Below are 19,488 nucleotides of genomic sequence, written 5' to 3' on the forward strand. Positions count from 1 at the left end.
TCGCGATTTTTTTGCAAATCGTTAAATCCTGGAGGTTCTGAACAATGAAAAGTAATAGCGGTACTATTTACCAACCAATGACATTCATTTGATAGAATCTAGGAGGATGAAAGGCTGAGTGAGCCCTGCTGGGATTCTAAAGGGTGGCCCAAAGACTTTTGTGGCATTTCTACAGGTGCGTACACTAGCCCAGCACTGATGATAGCCCTTGGCGCTAGGTGACAACTCTCTGTACTTCTAGCCAGGGTGGAATATTCCAGAGTTCATAACTTTATCAAGCCTCCCAAAAAGTTTACACTGCCCCACTACCAGAAACAATAACGGCGCATATATATATGTCTCGCGCACCAGCTATCTTCCAAGCGCCTTCTGCATCATGGCCTCTCCCCTCCTGCCATATCTCTTGTGTGCTCTGTACCACACAACCTTCGGCCCTCCCTGTCCTTTCATGTCATGCTTCCTCACCCTTCTACGGTCTTTGACACCCTCCTCCGTACCCCTTGACTTGCTCTCTACCCCCTACCATGCTTCTTTCGTGTTATGCTTCCTCTTTTCTGCCAAGCGCTCCCTCAATAATATCCTCTTGACTCCCTCCCTAAAATGTTTTTTTCCTGCCTCATTCTCCTTCACTCCCTTTACCTCGGACCTCAGTGCGTGCCTCACCCCGCTCCAGCTTCTTGCCAAGCTCCAGCTGCCCTCCCACCCCATAACCCACCAGGATCATGATTCCCCCGCCAGACCCCACCGCTGTACTTCATCCATTCCTGATCCTGCCTCATCAGGTTTCTTCTATAAGGACAATGTTCCACCCTCCTTCATGCCCTCCCTGTTCATTCCCCCCTCATTCTCCTTTACCGTATCTCCACTCACTCCTCTCTCCACCATACTTTCTCCTTCATTCATTTCCATGCTGTCACCATTGCTCCCCCTATCACCGCTCTCAGCCTTTCTTCCTCACAAGCCCCCCTTGTGCCCCTTCTCTGGCAATTCCTGTCACCTCGCCGTCCCTGAGTGCTTAATTTGTGCCGGTGCTTAGCACAGGCATTTATTTTTCAGGGCCGGGTCTACACTCTACACAAAATATTGATAATTGGTTGAACTGCACGTTGCTTACTAAGTTCTGATATGGGTCCCAGTCTCCCCGGGGAAGAGCTCATATCTCATGTGACTGCGTGTGTTTAAAATATTTCAAATTGGAGGCCGCTGCTTGCCGCGGCCCAGTTGGCCGCCTTATTGTGAGCCATACAGTACTGCCAGAAGCTGCCTGAGCCCCTGGCTCGGCGTAATTTAGGTCACACCCCATTTTGCAATTGTTCAATCAATGGTGAAGGGTTGCAAGTTCCCCCCTGCTTGGCGAATCGTCAAATGAGTACCTGGAGTGGCCCAATGAGCAGTGTTTTTGCTCACGGCCCGCCCAGCATACTGTGCAGCCGCAGGCCTATTCAGCCGACGACAGAAGTAATCATCGTGTCGAGCAGCAGGCCTCCTTCGTAGATCACTTAAAACTAAAAAGGCTGTCCCAGTAAGTAATTAATTTAACTTTGTAACATGATGGTAGTGGTAGTCTATACGTAACAGAGCAGTCAGAGAGTCTGTTTTTAGACAAACTGTGGCATTTACAGTTTATCACTCTCATAGTCATTCTTTAAAGCTAGGTTTTATTTTATCCTGTTATTTGCTTGCACTGTATAAATGAAAATCAATATGACACTTCTAAGCTGCACTGTTTTCTATCGAGATAGCACATGTGCTGGAGTCAGCATTTGTGCATCTGTGCAGAGCCATGATTACGTGAAATACATTTGCAATCTAGGATATTTCACCATTCATGTTTGAACTGCTCTTGTGGAAAAGGGCAAGAGAAGTTCTGATGACAGAGACACCATGGCTCGGAGACAGATAGCTTGTGATTCCACCTTTGAGCGTATGTGGGACATTCTGTGATTGGGAATGTATCCTACTTTGTGAATGTATTTTGATGTCAATAACTCATATTAAACCTTTAATAAACATATCCATCCATTGTTTGGATTAAATAATGTAATAAACTGTAACTGGTCAGTGAAATACCAAACAAATACTAAAAATTGGATAGTTTGCTCTTTCTGACCACACCTCTGACTCCGTCCACTGGCCCAATCCTTGGGTTATTACCGCCCTCTGATTCTCTGCCTACAGTTCCCCTACTTTTTTTTTCCCCACTTCGACCACGGGTTGAGTTCAATTATATTCTCTCTTCAGTTCTCTTCAGTGGGTGCTGCTTTTATTCAGGGACCTGTGCCCCGGGTTTGCTTGCATGCCATTTGCAAGACTCTATCCACCACAAGCCATACACCCATCATAAAATAAGCCTTTCTTTCGCAACATTTTGCAGATGTCAGCCTGCGGCCCTACAAGGATATTTGATTTATTAATGCTTCTTTATTGGAGGGTCCGGTGCCTCCGGATGGGGTGTAACACATGAAAAACTTGACAGATGGCTTTTGCAACAGATATTCTCCATTACAGCCTGCTGGGAACTATGAAAGCGGACAAACAGCAAGTCCCAAATGTCTTGAACCCCATGCTTCCTCTGGAGGAGCAGTGTTCTGTTAATATGACAATGTTAATTTTTCACTTTGTTGAAAATACCCAATCGTGCTTCGCAGCCACACATTCAGAGTAAATTGTGCATGCCCCTATTTCTTTTTTCTGCAGCGTTTGTATGCATATTAGGCAATACTTCAGTGATTATTTTTCCTCAGCATTAAAATAGCATAAGCCCCCCCCCGAGTGCAGAGCTCCAGGGGACCCCCTCAGCAAAAGTGGTAGGTGTTGGAGAGGGGGCCCCCTCCCTGTACTTTGCAGGGGGGCCCCCTCTTGTTTCGTTACGCCACTGTAGGAACCTCGACTCGTGGCATTGAAATATTTGTTGACCGGGAGCCAGGAGGTCTTCCCTTCTTCTTGTGGGAGGAAGCATCAAACCACGGAGCCCTCTCAGGGAACAAACCCTGCTTTTCGCCAGTTTTTATCAAAAAATGCATTTGGTGGCAGTCCACCTCAGGCGGAGGTGTGAATCGGTTTCTTTTAAATGTTTTAACGTGAGACTACTGGGGTGAAACAGGTCGATGAGAAAGAAAGCCCTGGGTGCCATCTGTGTTTGAATAAACGCCGATTATTCCTAAAGGGAGAGTATTTCGATACCTGGAACTAGAGAATGCAAGACAACGTACATTTTGAAATAACATTACACGTATACTTTTCTTTATGCACTATTACCTGAACCACGATTATATATTTCGAAGTCACTGTATCGTACTCTGGATATACATATTTCAAAACAAACGGGCACCCGGGCTTGACAAAGAACTTTTATTCCCGGAGGCAAGCAAATATTACCTCCTGAAACTCAGCACAAAGGCCAAGAGCGTGGTTTCTGTGCTGTGTGGGGGATGGGGTCGAAGAAACAAAGATGATTCAGCACTAAGAGAAATACTATTTTACAAAGAAATATTAACACTTGGGCAGTGAATGCTGGTGAACGTTTGTCTTTACCCCCTCTGATTTCATGTTCTGTTACTTGGGAAAATGTGTGTATTATATGTAAAGATGACCCCCAGGGAAGTGACCATTTCTTATCACCTTTAATACCTACCTGTGTTGGGGAAATTATGTAATAATTGCGACTCACTCAGCTCATGATACGTCCTTAAGACAAAGGCATCTACAACTTCAATCTTAATTAGTGACACATTTATTAAAAAACTTAAATTGCCATTTACAAATGTGAATCTTTCACTGCATGTGTGCGCAACACATATACATCCTATATGCTACTCAGTAAAATTAATGGGGTTTGGAAATAAGGTTAAGGAACTTGTACAATTGCAATGCATTTTAAATGTGTAAGGATCTATTAAGTTTCCAGCTCAAACTCCAATGTTATGTTTTGAAGGAGGGGGGAGGGCCAAAAGCCCAGTAAGTACTGGATCCACGTGTGACGCCCACTCTGCCCGGTAGCGTGATGACGTGGGTGTTGGTCCCTAACATAAGGAATGCCATTTGGAAATTCAAGAAACAATGGTAGGAATAAGCTGTTGCACCCGGGTGGCCAAGCTCATATCAATCCCTCTACTGTACAGTGTATGGGACTGAGAAGTCCCTATTTAGCTCTCTGATTGATTAGAACAACCCAGGGCTGTTTGGGAGTGCGAAACTCCTTGTTATTGCCATCTCTATGCCGGCCAAACTGAAAAGCTCTTCACTTGCCCCTGAGCTAATCTAAGAGGACTGGACCTAGGCTGGATTCTAACACGGGCGGATGACACTGAAAACGAAAGAGCCCCAGCGTTCAATAAATCGTATACATCATGGGTCTTCTCAATGCAGAGAAATTCCAAACTCGGACTATAAATTATCCGCTGGAGCCCGCACCTCCCTTATGTCATTGGGTAAATAACCCCAGGGTACCCCAAACTCAGCGCAGGCCGGGCGCTCCCCTGCGGGTGAAAAAACAACAATTGATGGACAGAATGCAGAACAATGTCATACATTCACCCCAGTACAGAGATCTGGGCCTAAATCCATCGTTTTTTTGCTCACCATGCCTTTCCAGTTTGAACCCAGCCATATGCATATCAGTCTTGACCCTGTGCCCCATGGGAACAGTCCAGCCCGAACGGCCAAGCGAGGTCCTCCCTGGACTGGAAACAGCATCCTAGGACCGGTTTCGGGCTTTCAGCCCTCGTCAGCCAGGATAGCTTGATTCCAGTGGCATGGAGAGCACGGGACTCACGTCTGAGCATACCCGTCCCACTCGGGGTGACAAATGCAAAAACAACAATTGATGGACAGAATGCAGAACAATGTCATACATTCACCCCAGGACAGAGATCTGGGCCTAAATCCATCTTTTTTTTGCTCACCATGCCTTTCCAGTTTGAACCCAGCCATATGCATATCAGTCTTGACCCTGTGCCCCATGGGAACAGTCCAGCCCGAACTGCCAAGCCAGGTGCCCAGGGATGCTTAGGTTTGGCAGCAGAACCGACTTTCATGCGTGTAGCAGGTCACCGGCGTCGTTAGGTAGCCCACCCTGTGGGTGTTGGGATCAAGACCGTCACAAGTCGGTATTACTTGCTCCCATAACTGATGACGCATGTACACCTCATGGCTGTATGTGATATGGGCTACCAAGCGGTGTGGGCCGGGTCTGAGCACCGGCAGTTACTTTCAGGGGGCCTCGAAACGGGTCTCTATGGGGCTCTCTTTTCTGGCCTCACAAAGGTAGTCCGGTTTCTTTTTTTTAAAAATTGGAGTGTAGTGAGAGCTTGCACGTCGCTCACTACTGAGAAGTGGAGACGTCATGCCAGGTGAGCCGCGTTGTAGGGGAAGGGAAATCCTTTAAAGAGAGCCATTTTCTCTCAGGATTTCCCTTCCCTTCTCTTTTTGCAGCGCATTAGCAACATCATTGTGGGGTGCTTAGGAGAGAGACGACCAGGCGCGCAACGCCCATTGCCCCGGGCTGAGACAGCTTCCCGGGCACACACACAGCCGCACGGGAGTACTTCACAGGTCTTTAAAAGACCATTTGCTTGTAAATGAGGCTCTGTTGTTTTTCACCCCTTTTTAGAGCCCCTGCATCCCCACTCTGCCTATTGCTGAGAGAATTAGCCTCCCCCGAAATTTGGCTCTAGTTGCGCCTCTGGAGACAACCACAGGCAGCCGACCCTGCTCTGACCTTTCACAGTGTCTTGTTTTAGTGCTATGAAAACACACGCTTTGCCTGGCTCATTTAGTTCTCACATCCCTCTTTAATATGAAGATAGTAGTGTTGGAATTAACTTTATATTCCTATACTGTGCTTCACATGGAAATATAGGGGCATATTATCAACGGCCAGCGATAATTATCGCTGGCCGTTCATAGCGACAGAAAAATTATCGCCAGCTATCGCTGAATATTATCGCCATGATAACGCTATATTTACAACGCATAGCGCTATGGCGATAATATTTCAGCGATAGCGGTGTTTTCAATGGAACATCGCTCGTTTTCCAGCGATGTTCCATTGAAAACAGCGATAACATTGCTGATAGGACCCTGTGGTCCTATCAGCATAATCCATATCCTATTAAAAGTATGCCTTAGTCAGGAATTTAACAGGTGTTAAATTCCTGAGTTAAGGCTGAGGTAGCGCGATTTTTTTTATCGCTGCACCTCCTTGTTAATATCGCGAAGCTACCTTCACGATATTAACATGTGTTGTTTTCACAGCCACGCCTCTTTTGCATCTCATTAGCGATGCGAGGCGAGGCTGTGAAAAAACGGGCTCTACATCAAGGAAACACGCGCTAGCGTGTCCTTGATGATATTGCGATAAAATTATCGCCGCTTTTCGGCCGAAAACGGCCGCAAAAGCGGCGATAATGTTTTATCGCCTCGTTGTTAATATGCCCCATAGAAGGGCAGGTTCCCACCACCCCAAATTAGCTGTTTGGTATGCTCTCTAAAATGTAAGAACTACAGGTATTCAGTATCTGTCAGTTACGGCCAATTTAAATCAGTGTTCCTATATAGAAATGGACAAAAGTTTATGTTTCTGAATTAGCGTCTTACACTGAAAAGCTGGTTTACATTTCTTTCGCTGGATCAACCTTTGTTTAAAACAAAACCAGAGAAGGGGTGTACTATGGTACACAAAGAGCAACTGAAAGCTTTCTTGTTCTTTATCAGAAACATCTGCCTGTCAATGGTTATCACCAGCCTTTTCGGCCCATTAAGAGGCTGGGTGGATGAGTATAATACGGGGTGTTTAGGATCGGGGGAGGAGGGTGCACGGAAAGAAGGACAGATAGGTGAATTAAGGACGAGTGGATGGATGGCCAGATGGTTGAATGGTTAGCTAGATGGATGGAAGGATGAATGGATGCATGGACCAGTACTTAGGATAGTAGGGTGGGCTGATACATGCTTAGGATAAGTTCTGGGACAGATGTATGAATGGATGTATGGGCGTATAGATGGCACAGTGCTTAGGATAGGCAGGTGGGCTGATAGATGCTTAGGATAGGTCCAGGGACACATTTATGTATGTATGGATGGATGGCTGGATGGATGGATGAATTCATGAATGGATTGCTGGCTTGATGAATGGATGGATGGAAGGATGAATGGACCAGTACTTAGGATAGGCGGGTGGGCTGATAGATGCTTAGGACAGTTGCAGGGACAGATGTATGTATGTATGTAGGTAGGAATGTATGGATGGATTCAAAGATGTTTGGATGGCGCAGTGCTTAGGATGGATGTATGCAGGGCTTTAAGTGGACCGGGTCTGAGCACCGGCAGTTATTTTCAGGGGGCCTCGAAACAGGTCTCTATCGGGCTCTATTTTCGAGCCTCGCAAAGGTAGTCCTTTTTCTTTTTTTTATTGGACTGCAGCTAGAGCATGCTCATTTTGTGGAGACCTCATGCTAGGTGAGCCACATTGTAGGAGGAAGGTAAATCCTTTAAAGAGAGTGTTTTCTGAAGGTAGGATAATTGGAGGGGATTTTCTTAAGCACACAATGCTAGTTATCGTGATTTAGACCACACCCTACTTGGATAGGCCACACTCCTTTAAGAGGTTTGCCCCGCCGCTTTTAGAGCACCCCCAGTTTTTTTCCTCACTTAAAGCCCTGGGTATGGGGCTATAGACGCGTTGGTCCCCCTTTAGAAGGGGTCAGTAATTAAATATATAGACAAAAAAGAGAGACAGATAGACAGACAGACAGATAGACAGATAGATAGACAGATAGACAGACAGATAGACAGACAGATAGATAGATAGATAGATAGATAGATAGATAGATAGATAGATAGATAGATAGATAGATAGATAGATAGATAGATAGATAGATAGATAGATAGATAGATAGATAGATAGATAGATAGATAGATAGATAGATAGATAGATAGATAGATAGATAGATAGATAGATAGATAACTGACTTGTGAGGAGTCTGTAGAATGCTGCCCTGGGCCACTCTCTGGATTTCTCACACTTCCAGTGTTCCTATGCGGAGCTGTTCATAACATCACATTGCTGATAGCCCGTTGGTGTGAGAACTCAAATGACGTTAATGGGATAATAATTGTGAAAAGAATATTTACGTTGTAAAGGAACCACACATTTCTCTAAATAAATGATAATCTAAATACCAAACCTGAAGAAAGAAACAGTTTTTAGAGGGGTTACACATCTTGTAAAGTTTGCTTGGCTGAAAGTAAGTAAGTTTTGGTCCAGACGCAGGGACAGGTCGTTGTCTCTGCTGAGGAGTGATGGTGATTTGCTATATCTGTGGTATGTTTTTTAGTGTTTATTAGTCGTAGCATACCTACGTATGAAATGGTACCTGCCATACTGGCCAAGGGTCAGCCCTTACCCGAAGCTCCAGCAGAAAGCAGCGTTTCTCCTGCAAAGCTCGGCGTCAGTTTTACTTAATTCTGGAACAATAACACCTCATGTAAAGTGCTGAGAGATCACTCAGTTTGTGTTGGGGAACTGGGGATGGTTTGAACGTTCACGATTATCATTCCGTGGTTTTCACAGCTGGCCGGTGTGCTGCACATCTGTGCTGGCGGTGCACCACCCCTTGTCCGGGCCTTAGACGCCCACTTTTGAAGCTGCGTCATGCCTGAGCCCCCACCAGGCAGGTGGGGGTTCAGAAGTGCATCGACGCTCCAAGCCGAGGGCGGCCCCTCTATTCATCGTGTCGTGGTGCTGTCCGGGGAGACAGGGCCTGTCAGCGCCTAGAAGAGAAAGCGCTTGTGCATGTTAGAAATGAGGTGTCGGTGAGATTCATGAGGGGGCCAGGAAGGAGGAAGGGAAGGGATGGAGGAGGCAGAGGGCAGGGCGGTTGGTCTTCTGCACCCACATGGCAGGAGTGGCCTGCTGCTAAAATAATTCACACTTGAGATTGCTTATTCGGTGCTGGTGCGGGTGAGTTGCATCCTTGGTACTATTTTGGTGGATGTTGTTCCCTGTGTTGCCTTCATAGTGATTTCATGTTTTCTTTGTCGCCTTGGTGCTGCCTTGGGTGGGTTGCTTCCTTGGTTCTGCTCTGGGTGGGTTGCTTCCTTGGTGCTACCCTTGGTGGGTTGCATCCTAGGTTATGCCCTGGGTGGGTTGCTTCCTTGGTTCTGCCCTGGGTGGGTTGCTTCTTTGGTTCTTTACTGGGTGGTTGTCGGTCGTGGTTCTGCCCTGGGTGGGTTGCTTCCTTGGTGCTGCCCTGGGTGGGTTGCTTCCTTGGTGCTCCACATGGTGGGTTGCTTCCTTGGTTCTGCCATGGGTGGGTTGCTTCCTTGGTTCTGCCCTGAGTGGATTGTGGCCTTCGTTCTGCCCTGGGTGGGTTGCTTCCATGGTTCTGCCCTGGGTGCCTTGCTTTAATGCTTCTGCCCTGGGTGTGTTGCTTCCTTGGTTCTGCCATGGGTGGATTGCTTCCTTGGTTCTGCCCTGGGTGGGTTGCAGTGCTTAATTTGAGCCGGTGTTTTCCGGTGCTCGGCACCAGCACTTAATTGTCAGCCCCGCTGCTTGTGACAGCCTGCCACAAGGTGGCGCTGTCTAGCCAATTTAGAGATAACCATAACAACTGTTAATTATCAATGCTGTATTCATTCAAAATGACTACTACCTGTCACACTTGTAGGAGTGTGACTGTTAGTAGTTTTGTTGTTACTATCATTTGCAGCATAGCAGGACAATGTGTGGTGGAATCTGCGGTCCCCTCCTGACGAGAGCCCGGCACTTCTTATTTTACAAATTAAGCACTGTGTAGATGGGATACAGCCCTTGCACAGGGGCTGCAGTGCTAAGTGTGTGTGTGGGGTTGGGGGGGTCCCCTAGCAAATAAATTCCAGCTCTGACTTTAATAACTGTCTTTGTGGTCAAACAATTTGTTTATATCCAATGATCTGTTTCCCTTAGGTCCTGAGGGCTACAGAAGCGATGCTGCGGGGGGCAGCAAGCAGCGCAGTTGGCCCAATCGCTAGGGGTAGACCCGCAACTGGAGGTCGGTCTCAGCTGCCATGCGGTGAGCCGGCGCGGCTTTACCCGGGTGGCGTGGCTCCCTGCTCTCCGCGATGTGCGCGAGTGGGCCAGCCATTGGTGCGCCGGCTTCCTTGCCGGAGTCCCTGGGTTCTTGCTTGCGAGTGCACATGATCACTGATCGTGATCCCAGTGGTGCCAGGGTTACGGTTCCTCCAACCGCAAAGGACACAGTTCGGCGGATCAGCTGTTTGCCAGGGGCCTCGCGGTGAAGTCCTGTGGGGTGGCCAGTTGGAGGGCCGCGGGCCTGCTGCCTAAGAGCCCTTACCCCTGTCGCTCGGGGAAGGTCAGTTGCGTAGCCCTCCCCGGGTGGCCTGCTGTGCTCCTCGTTCGGGCGGGCAACTCTGGGGGGCTGTGCACCACCGCTCAGGACTCGACGGTGAGTTGCTGGGGTGACTCCATGTGCAGATCCCCTCCCCACCTCGGCCTTCTCCATCCCGGGAGGCCCCATCGTTCAACTAAGGGGCAATGCAGCCTGGTCCTTTCGTGGGGGTGGAACGGTACCACATGCGGCAGGGTGTGTGGTGCGCAAGTGTCCGAAACCCTTGGGTGAGTTATTGGGACATGGCGGGGAGCTATTGGTGGGCCTTTGAACTCTTGTGTAGTCTGCACGGGGACTCGGGTGAGTTGTGAGCATTGGGACATGTGTTTATCTCTTACTATGAGCTCCTCAGAAAGGTATAGCTTTGTCCAGATTCAAGGGAACACCCAGTATAAGGCAAAAAAATAGCCTTTCAGGCTTAGAGTGCCAGATAATTTATGCCAAAAAAGGAAGCAAGGAACTCTGGGTAGTTCCCAAGCAACCCCACTCCACGCTTTTATGAAATGGATGCTAACTTGATATGTTACTTTGTCATTATGTAAGCTCATTTAAATGTGTGTATATTACATATTAGATCAAATGCCAAACGTAAAACAACACATTGACAAAGGCAATGCGTGCTTTCTGCCAGGGCCAAACTAATGAAAAAACCTGATGACAGTTAAACAATATGGTGGAGAGGGTAAATAGCCTTTATTTTGGAACCATGACACTTATGATACAGCCAATTGAAAAGCCAGTAGTTACAATTCTTCACATTGTAATTCCTCTTTCTTATTTTTCAAAGCAAGTGATTGTCTACTACCTACATTTCCAGTAATATGCAGCGTACCTAAGTCACAATAATATAAAAGAAAAAAATAAATGGAAGCAACTGCTTACTTAGACTTTTTTTCAAATAACATCAAAAGTTGTTTGACAATTCAAAATGTGCAGTACAGCACAGTTCTCCACAGAGTATTGTTAGCAGACATCAGAGGTTCAATATTTATTTCAGGTTTATTTACAGCCATTCTGAATTGCTTTGCTAGGAAACAAGATGTGAACAAAGTGGATTCCTTAAAGGTGTCCCTACCGTATTTTTTGACAGATGGAGGGCTGCATTTTCATTCTTGTAATAAATGTATACATTTCAACTACACATGGAATTCTGAGAATGCAGTGTTTATTTTATGAAGGGTGAAGTTTAACTGCATCTTTCTAAGTCCCACGCCTCTGAATGGTGAATCAAGGAGGGCAATGCCATTTGTTTTACCACATTACATGTTCTAACCTCGAAATATGTGTACTTATCTCTTGCTCAAATTTTGCCAGGTTATTATACTTGGCAAAAATCGTGCAGGGAAAATCCTTTTTGGTGGGGTAATTTCCATACCTTATCTAGCTTGTTATTTGTCAGATGATATGAGTTTTTTACAGTGTTATTACATACTGATATGTTCTTTTTTCCAGATCTCACTAAAAAGATGGCTGCAGAGTCAAAGGTAGTGTGTGACCTTGTCGATAGCCTTTTAGCTCAGCCATCAATTTTGGAGGCAATAAGCCAAACTCTAGATGTACCAAGGAATCCTCAGACCCATGTTAGGTCCAATCAAACCTTTTCAGGAAGTAGTAATGCCAATACTAACAGTCTAAGCATATCTAGATCAAACTACAATACACGATACAGAAACAGAGGACAAGACGTGGACGAAGAAGTAAGACACATTTTTTCGAGAGGAAGGTGTTCTTCAAACCCAATGGAATCTGCTAAGTCAGCCCAAGAACAGTCAGAAACACGTGTGCAAAGTTCTGTGACGCAATCGCCAATATTTCACTTTACACGCAACTTTGGAAGACAGAATGGTGAAAGGATGCAACAGCCAAAATATACTCGGAGGTTAGATTACATATGATATACTATTTCATTGCCTTCATTGTCTCCCAAATAATTTTGTTCAAATAAATTTCACTATGAGTTTCACTTTAAATTGGGTGTGTGGCCTACAAACCACCGGGGTGGTGGATGCTCTCCTTCCTCAGACCCAGAATCTCTCACTTGCCAAATGTACAGTTTCTTGTTGTGTCAGTGATAATTTACCAAAAGAGCTTACTTGAGAGGAGCACATTTGGCAAAAATGCAATGGGGTGCTATGCAATAGTTACCGTACAGCATGTTTTTGTTTTATTTGAAATAAACACTTGAATTTGTGGATTCTTATTAATTTGTTTTAAATATATACACTCATATGTACACACACACACAAATAGTGTATATATATTATATATATTAGTGTATATATCTATATATATATATCTATATTCACTGAAAAAACCATAGGTTTCACACATGTTATAGTTAGCGGAAATTTTACTAATAAAAAACCAATGAAATTCCCCCGTTATAGTTAGTGCAGGCAACTATAACTCACGCGACCGCAATCCTCTGCTGATGCTAATACTGTATTTAGACACTTATTTGCCCATGTCTTCTTCCATACATTTTTAGCTATACATATATTACAAATATTTTTTTTTCATAAAGACACATATGTCATCAGCAGAAGATTGCGGTCGCGTGAGTTATAGTTGCCTGCACTAACTATAACGGGGGAATTTCATTGGTTTTTTATCAGTAAAATTTCCGCTAACTATAACATGTGTGAAACCTATGGTTTTTTCAGTGAATTTGCAAGGTTTTTTAAATGCTAATTCCTAACTATAACGTGTGTGAAACCTATGGTTTTTTCAGTGAATTTGTACGGTTTTTTAAATGCTAAGTTACTTTACGCCATTCGTGGCGTGGGCGCCCACTTAACGCAGTTCGTTCCGTGCGCGCACGGTGCGCTTCGCACACCGTGCGCGCACAGTGAGCACGCGGTGCGCTTCGTGCACCGCGCGCCCACTTTACGCAGTTAGTGCCGTGCACGCACGGTGGGCACGCGGTGCGATGACAAAGCAAGAAAGCACGTCAACAAATCTGTTTCTGCTTTCCTCCGTGACTATGGTATGGGTGCCATTTACGTTATGACATGCAAGACATTTATAGAGGAGATGGTGTGCACTTCAATGATGAAGGGAACAGAGTCTTCCTCTTGAACCTTAGACTCTGCATCGGTACTTACTTGTAGGTACCACTAAAAAATCATTTCATAAACACAACGGCTCTTTTTAGAGCCCCCTAATATCTAAACACTTAAATCTGATTTTCATTTTTTTTTTTTTTTTTTTCTACCGTACGCTTACCGTAAGCTTACCGTACGCGTACCCCGTGATTTTTTTTAAAATCAATAAATGTTTTCTTTGTACTTTACAGTCCTTCTTTGACCCCCTCACAAATGTAAGGGGGTCTGTAACTCTCCTCATTGCCCCCTTTTCTTGTTTTCACTCTTTTTTTTCAGAGTGAAATACACAAAATGGCGGCCGCCGCTTCCTGGTTTCGGCCGATTCGAATGTTTACTAAGATCTAAGAGCCAATCAGAATCGCGCTCGCGCACGCCACCGTACGCTTACCGTAAGCATACGGTAAGCGTACCGTAAGCGGGCTCAGATATATATATTGATTTAAAGGCTATTTTCTCAGAATCTACTGAACAGATTTACACCAAACCTACAAAAGGCACTTCCTTGACCTAGGGACTACCTCTCTGCCAAATTTCGAGTAATTCTGTTCAGCCGTTCGGGCTGTAGCTCGTTCTAAAGGTCCTATGGAAAAACGCGTTTTGGGACCCCCCTTTTATCTCAGCCCCCGCTTGACGGATCCCCCCGAGACTTTCAGGGTAGGAGCGGAGCGTAGCGCCCCACCTATTTTGAGAAATTCGCGAGGATTCATCGACCGGCGCCAAAGTTATTCAAAATAGAATGTTGAGGTTTTCCTATGGAAACGTGGTCCTAACTATAACTACCTACTGGCGACCGCCAGTAGGTAATATATATATATATATATATATATATATATATATATATATATCGACATATCTCTCTCTCTCTCTCTCTCTATATATATATATATATATATATATATATATATATATATATATATATATATATATATATATATATATATATATATATATATATATATATATTCACACACAGGTTGTCCTCAAGGAGTTGCCTCTTATGAAGGGGTTACAGCACAAAACACCGCTGGCAGTTCAGTTCCCAGCCTAGCACAAGCTCCCCGTGTGGCGTGCCATACGCGTTTCGAGCAGAGTTGCTGCTCTTCCTCAGTGGCTGCACGACAAATGAAGCAGATTGATTTCAAACTAAATTTATTCAAAGTAGATAAGTCCCGCCCAAATGGGCGTCAACCACAGCATTCTGGTCTTAGTAGTTCAAAAGGACTAGTAGTTTGTCACCATGTGGACTCACTGCCTCCGTTCGTTTAAAATGTCAAACCCGTTTGGGTGAGAAGTCTTGAAATCTGTGCTGGAACCCTCGCCAATATATGCCAGTGGCTGAGGCCCCCTCCGTTCATAAACGTGCCCGTGAATCCAAGCACGCAAGACCCGCTAAAGAAGCGGTAGGGCTTCTCCGCGGACGGACGAGCCGCTTTATTATTCACACACAGGTTGTCCTCAAGGAGTTGCCTCTTACGAATGGGTTACAGCACAAAACACCGCTGGCAGTTCAGTTCCCAGCCTAGCACAAGCTCCCCATGTGGCGTGCCATACGCGTTTCGAGCAGAATTTATGCTCTTCCTCAGTGGCTGCACTATATATATACAGGAACTTCGTCACACCATTCAAGCTTGTAAAGCGGACGAAGCGGACCCAGTCGAATCAGTGCATATATATTTAATCAAAAAGTGTGTCGTGCACCGCCATGACGCGTATCGGCCTCATAAAGGCCTTGATCACATGACCAAGATATATATCCAAGCACAGTTCTCCACTTTGGTAGGAGCCCCCGTCCCTGCAGGGCGGCCTCGTTTGAACAGGCAAGGAGTCTCCTGTCCTTTAAAACCACAACACAGGAAGAGATAACCTTTCAAAGGAAATGCTGCCTCTGTGTACTTGAATAAAGCTGCTGTTTTACGGACTTGAATCATCGATATCTCTTCCTGTGTTGTGATATTTATATATATATGTCTATATATATATCCCCACAGATTTCTCCGATTTGAGGCCGCACTCCACATCAGGTTAGTCACAGACTATTTATTTTAAAAACACACAGTTTTTCATCCCGGTTATCGAGTCCTTGGCCTTACGTACGTTTCGAAGCATTTGCACTTCTCGTCAGAGGCCCGTAGCAGAGAATCATTTTCCTGCAGCTACTTCTCCATTCCGCATGTCTTCATTCTTCAATTGTCCTCCGGTGTGCCTGTATTGATCTTCTCCATGCATGCTGGGAGGTGTAGTTAACTTATGCACTTTTTCGCCCTTTGGTGGGTTGATTTCTGCTGTTTGTTCCAGGACACATTGTTTTACAGCCCTCCGGTGAGCCCCAGCACACACCCCTGCATGTTTAAAACTACAGTCCTGATGTTCCTATCCAGAGAGGATTCTTTACCTCCCTCGCGGGCCCTTCTTTGGTCTTTGAGCGGTGCGTCCATGCATGGCGAAGATATATATATATATATATATATATATATATATATATATATATATAGAGAGAGAGAGGGAGAGATAATGAGCACAGTCCCAAGAACTCCCCAAAAATGGTTTACTCAATAAACACGCACCCTGATTAGGCTAGAGGTGGTGCAACAGTTCTAAAAATAAGATCTTAAACTTGTTATTTTATGCTTTTATGAACGCTTTGCTCTTTCAGGACCATTGTGCCAATCAAATGTTCTTTTTTTCTGATCTAATGAGAGTTTTTTCTTGGTACTTCACAGAAACTGGTTCTTGAATTGTGATATAGTACAAAGTGTAGAATTATATTCAATTTCTAAATATATAATTGACATCTGGACATGGCTTTGCATTTCAGGCATTTTCGTGGGCCTCCTACATTCACAAAGGAAGTAATTCTTTTATCTAGTCCTCAAGATGAGAGTGTGGTGAAGCAAGGAACAAAGCAATTTCTTTATGAGAGTGGACATATCATCACAACATTTGAGTTTAACAAATTATGGACTAACTATGAGGTGCAGGACCAACTCCGTGTGGCTTTTAGCCCCAAAATTGACAATATTGAGTAAGACAATTTTCATTTCGCTTATTTTTATGCAATACTATTTTGAAAATATCAGCAAGTTGTATATGGAATTGTTATCTATTTCCACTTAATTATGTAACAGTCTTGCATTTAATCTATTTTGTAAATCAAAGCCATATACTTTCAATGTATTACGAGATTTTTGGTTATGTGTATGGCAAATAACATATGGATACAAAGAAATTTAAGAAGTAATGAGTGTCAATGGTCAGATAGACAGGAGGAAGAAACTCACTGCAGGTGTCAATTAATAATTACTCCTTTTTTACACGGATAACAATAGTTAATGGAGTGATATTCTTAAAAGGAGGAGTACAAATAATTTAATACTTGTGCTAGTGATCTAAAATATAGATGCGTATCTTCACTACATTCAGATCTGGAGGACTCGGGACCACTGACGTGAATGAAAAGCATAGCACATTGTACAATCAATATAGTGACAATTAGAATGCTGAAAGATAAGCAGTTCCATCTGTTCCATTCTTATCCACAGCGCTACCTCCCATCCAATATATAGATGGTGTTTGAAACTGTGGGGCATATTTTTAAAGTTTAGGAGTTGGGTTGTGCCGCAAGTCATTTTGCTGCACTGCCCTACCCCAATTCGAAAGGGCAGGAAATGACCCGTATTTGCAAGAAACAGTGCATTTCATGTCCTTTCAGCCCACGCCGGCACACAATTTACAGCTATAAACCAACGCAGGCACCCTCGCATCATGGTGCAAGGGTGTCTGCGTTATTAGCGTGATTGTTTTTCGTGCAGAAAGGGGCACTTTCCTGGATAAAAACAATCACTAGTGGCATTTTCCTTGTTCTATGTTTGCTGCAGAATGCAGCACACATGCAAAGTGGAAAAAATGAGAAATGTAAACATTTCTCCTCATTACGCATGCTCTAGAGAATGTACTGCCTCTTTGACACAAAGTAAGGCAAGTCAGCAACTTGCGCTTCTTTGCTTTACTCCATATCTACGAAGCCATGAAAATCCATGTAAAGTGGCTTCTAATGGTCTCATAGAACTAGATCTGAACATGGCGCCTCTGTAAGGTCACAAAAGTGATGCTCCGGCAGCGCAGTTGTGCCGCAAGGGACTTATAAATAAGACCCCGTGTCTCTAGTTGGCAAAGACATGCACCATGTCTAAGCAGGAACCACAATCCTATTAAGGGTATCTCGGATACACACTAAAATTACCTGTGCTCAACCTCTGGTAGCTTGGCAAATCAAAATAGTTATCGTGTACAGTATTTGTGCTACACAACACACAATAACAACAGAAATACTCCACATAGGTTTAGCAAAACAGGCAATAATATTATAAATTAATCTAGAACAAACCAACATAAATTGAAAGAGTAGAAGTGGAGTTATGAATTTATAAAGAATAAAAAGAGGACTAGTCTTTACAAGCAATATGCACTAATTTGGGTTATCTGGTCACGCTGGACTGGGGCAAAGTCAACAGTTCAGGCCAACGTGATAGATCAGAGACCAGGGACAAGAGCCAAGCAGGTCCAGTGAACATAGTACTTTGATCCTAGGTGCAACAGCGAGATGCGGAGCGCAGGGGAGCGGCATGTTGATTCCCAAAGGGTGGCGATGCGTCGGTTCCGAAGACGAAGTGCCAAAAACTAGATGCGTTGGTTTTGAGTGCGATGTTCCGAACATCAGTTTGCACAGCCGTTGCATTGGTTCTGAAGCAATGTGCCGATTCAACTCCTGTCACAGTTACGATGCATCAGGTTCTGCTTCATACAAGCAATGGATGCATTGTTTCTCTGGAGCAAGTATCTGGGTCCACTTCCAATGGACCAGGCACAGGAGCAAGATTATAGACTTTGATATCGCTGAGTCGCAAGCAACAGGAGGAAATCAAATAAGCACTTGGAGAACACTTTGGTCGTAAGGCAGAGTCCAGCTGTCACTCGGCAGGGCCAGTGAGCAGCAGGCAGAAGGGCAGCACAGCAGAAAAGCAGGTTTTCAAGATCAGTAGTCCAGAATAGTGACAGTCCTTGAAGCCTCACAGCAGTTCTTCTGACAGAGTTTTGTTACAGGTCTATGGGCTACCTAGGACCTATCTTAGGGGTGACATATTTGTAATAAAAGGGAAATTTAAGGCTTTGATTTTACATGTCAAGTCGGAGTGGCAGGAAACAGCACACACAAGTCCTGCAGTGGCAGGCCTAAGACAGGTCTGATAGGCTACTTGAGTGGGTTGCACAATCAGTGCTATAGGCCCACTAGCAGCATTTAATTTGCAGGCCCTGGGTATATGGAATACCATTTTACAATGCACCTACAAGTACATTAAAAATACCAATTGTGGATAAACCAGGTTTATGGCAGAAGCACAGGCACATTTAAGCACTGGTCAGCAGTGGTCAGAGTCCTAAGTCCAACAAAAACAATAATTACAAAGTGGATGTAAATAAGCAAAAAGTCTGGGGGAAGACCACTCTAAGGCTGACAGGTATAACAGTTTGTCAGCATTGATAAAAGTTGGTCAGCTTATTGACAAACAGGTTTAATTTTTCCTTCATGGATGATATTCTGAGTGATGCAGATTGAACATTTGTGATATTTTGAGATATGTTGAAATGTATAATGTTAAAGTTCATGTGTAGTTAAACTAACACGCCACTTTATGTTTTTATAGCATAAAACTTCTGATGCCATGCCATAACAAATTAGTGCAGCCATTGCTAATGGACAAACAGAGTCTGTCAGGTCTTATAATCTCAAAACTCTTCAAACAGAAATCAGTCTATTTACAACCATCAAGGCAAATTCTTCAACTTCCTGATTCACAGGTGACTGTAAGTAATACTTGCATAAAGTATGCTCTGTGGTTTCTTTTGAAAGGTATAGGAAACAGGTCTATTAATACATATGCATGCATTTTCATATTCCCATAATATTTTTCATATTGCATCTTCTTTCTAGTGCAGTT

General features: G+C 44.4%; 1 protein-coding gene across 1 annotated transcript in view; it reads left to right on the top strand.

The window, feature by feature from the left end:
• Positions 1-19,488, top strand: part of LOC146830624 (G2/M phase-specific E3 ubiquitin-protein ligase-like) — a 701,391-nt gene that overhangs the window by 669,782 nt on the left and 12,121 nt on the right. Inside the window, exons 2-3 of the mRNA XM_085604807.1 lie at positions 16,308-16,514; positions 19,195-19,354. The gene's annotated coding sequence lies outside the window, so the exon portion shown is untranslated. The remainder of the gene's footprint in view (positions 1-16,307; positions 16,515-19,194; positions 19,355-19,488) is intronic.

The sequence above is a fragment of the Triturus cristatus genome, chromosome 5_1, assembly GCF_964204655.1.
Source record: "Triturus cristatus chromosome 5_1, aTriCri1.1, whole genome shotgun sequence".
Classification (NCBI taxonomy): domain Eukaryota; kingdom Metazoa; phylum Chordata; class Amphibia; order Caudata; family Salamandridae; genus Triturus; species Triturus cristatus.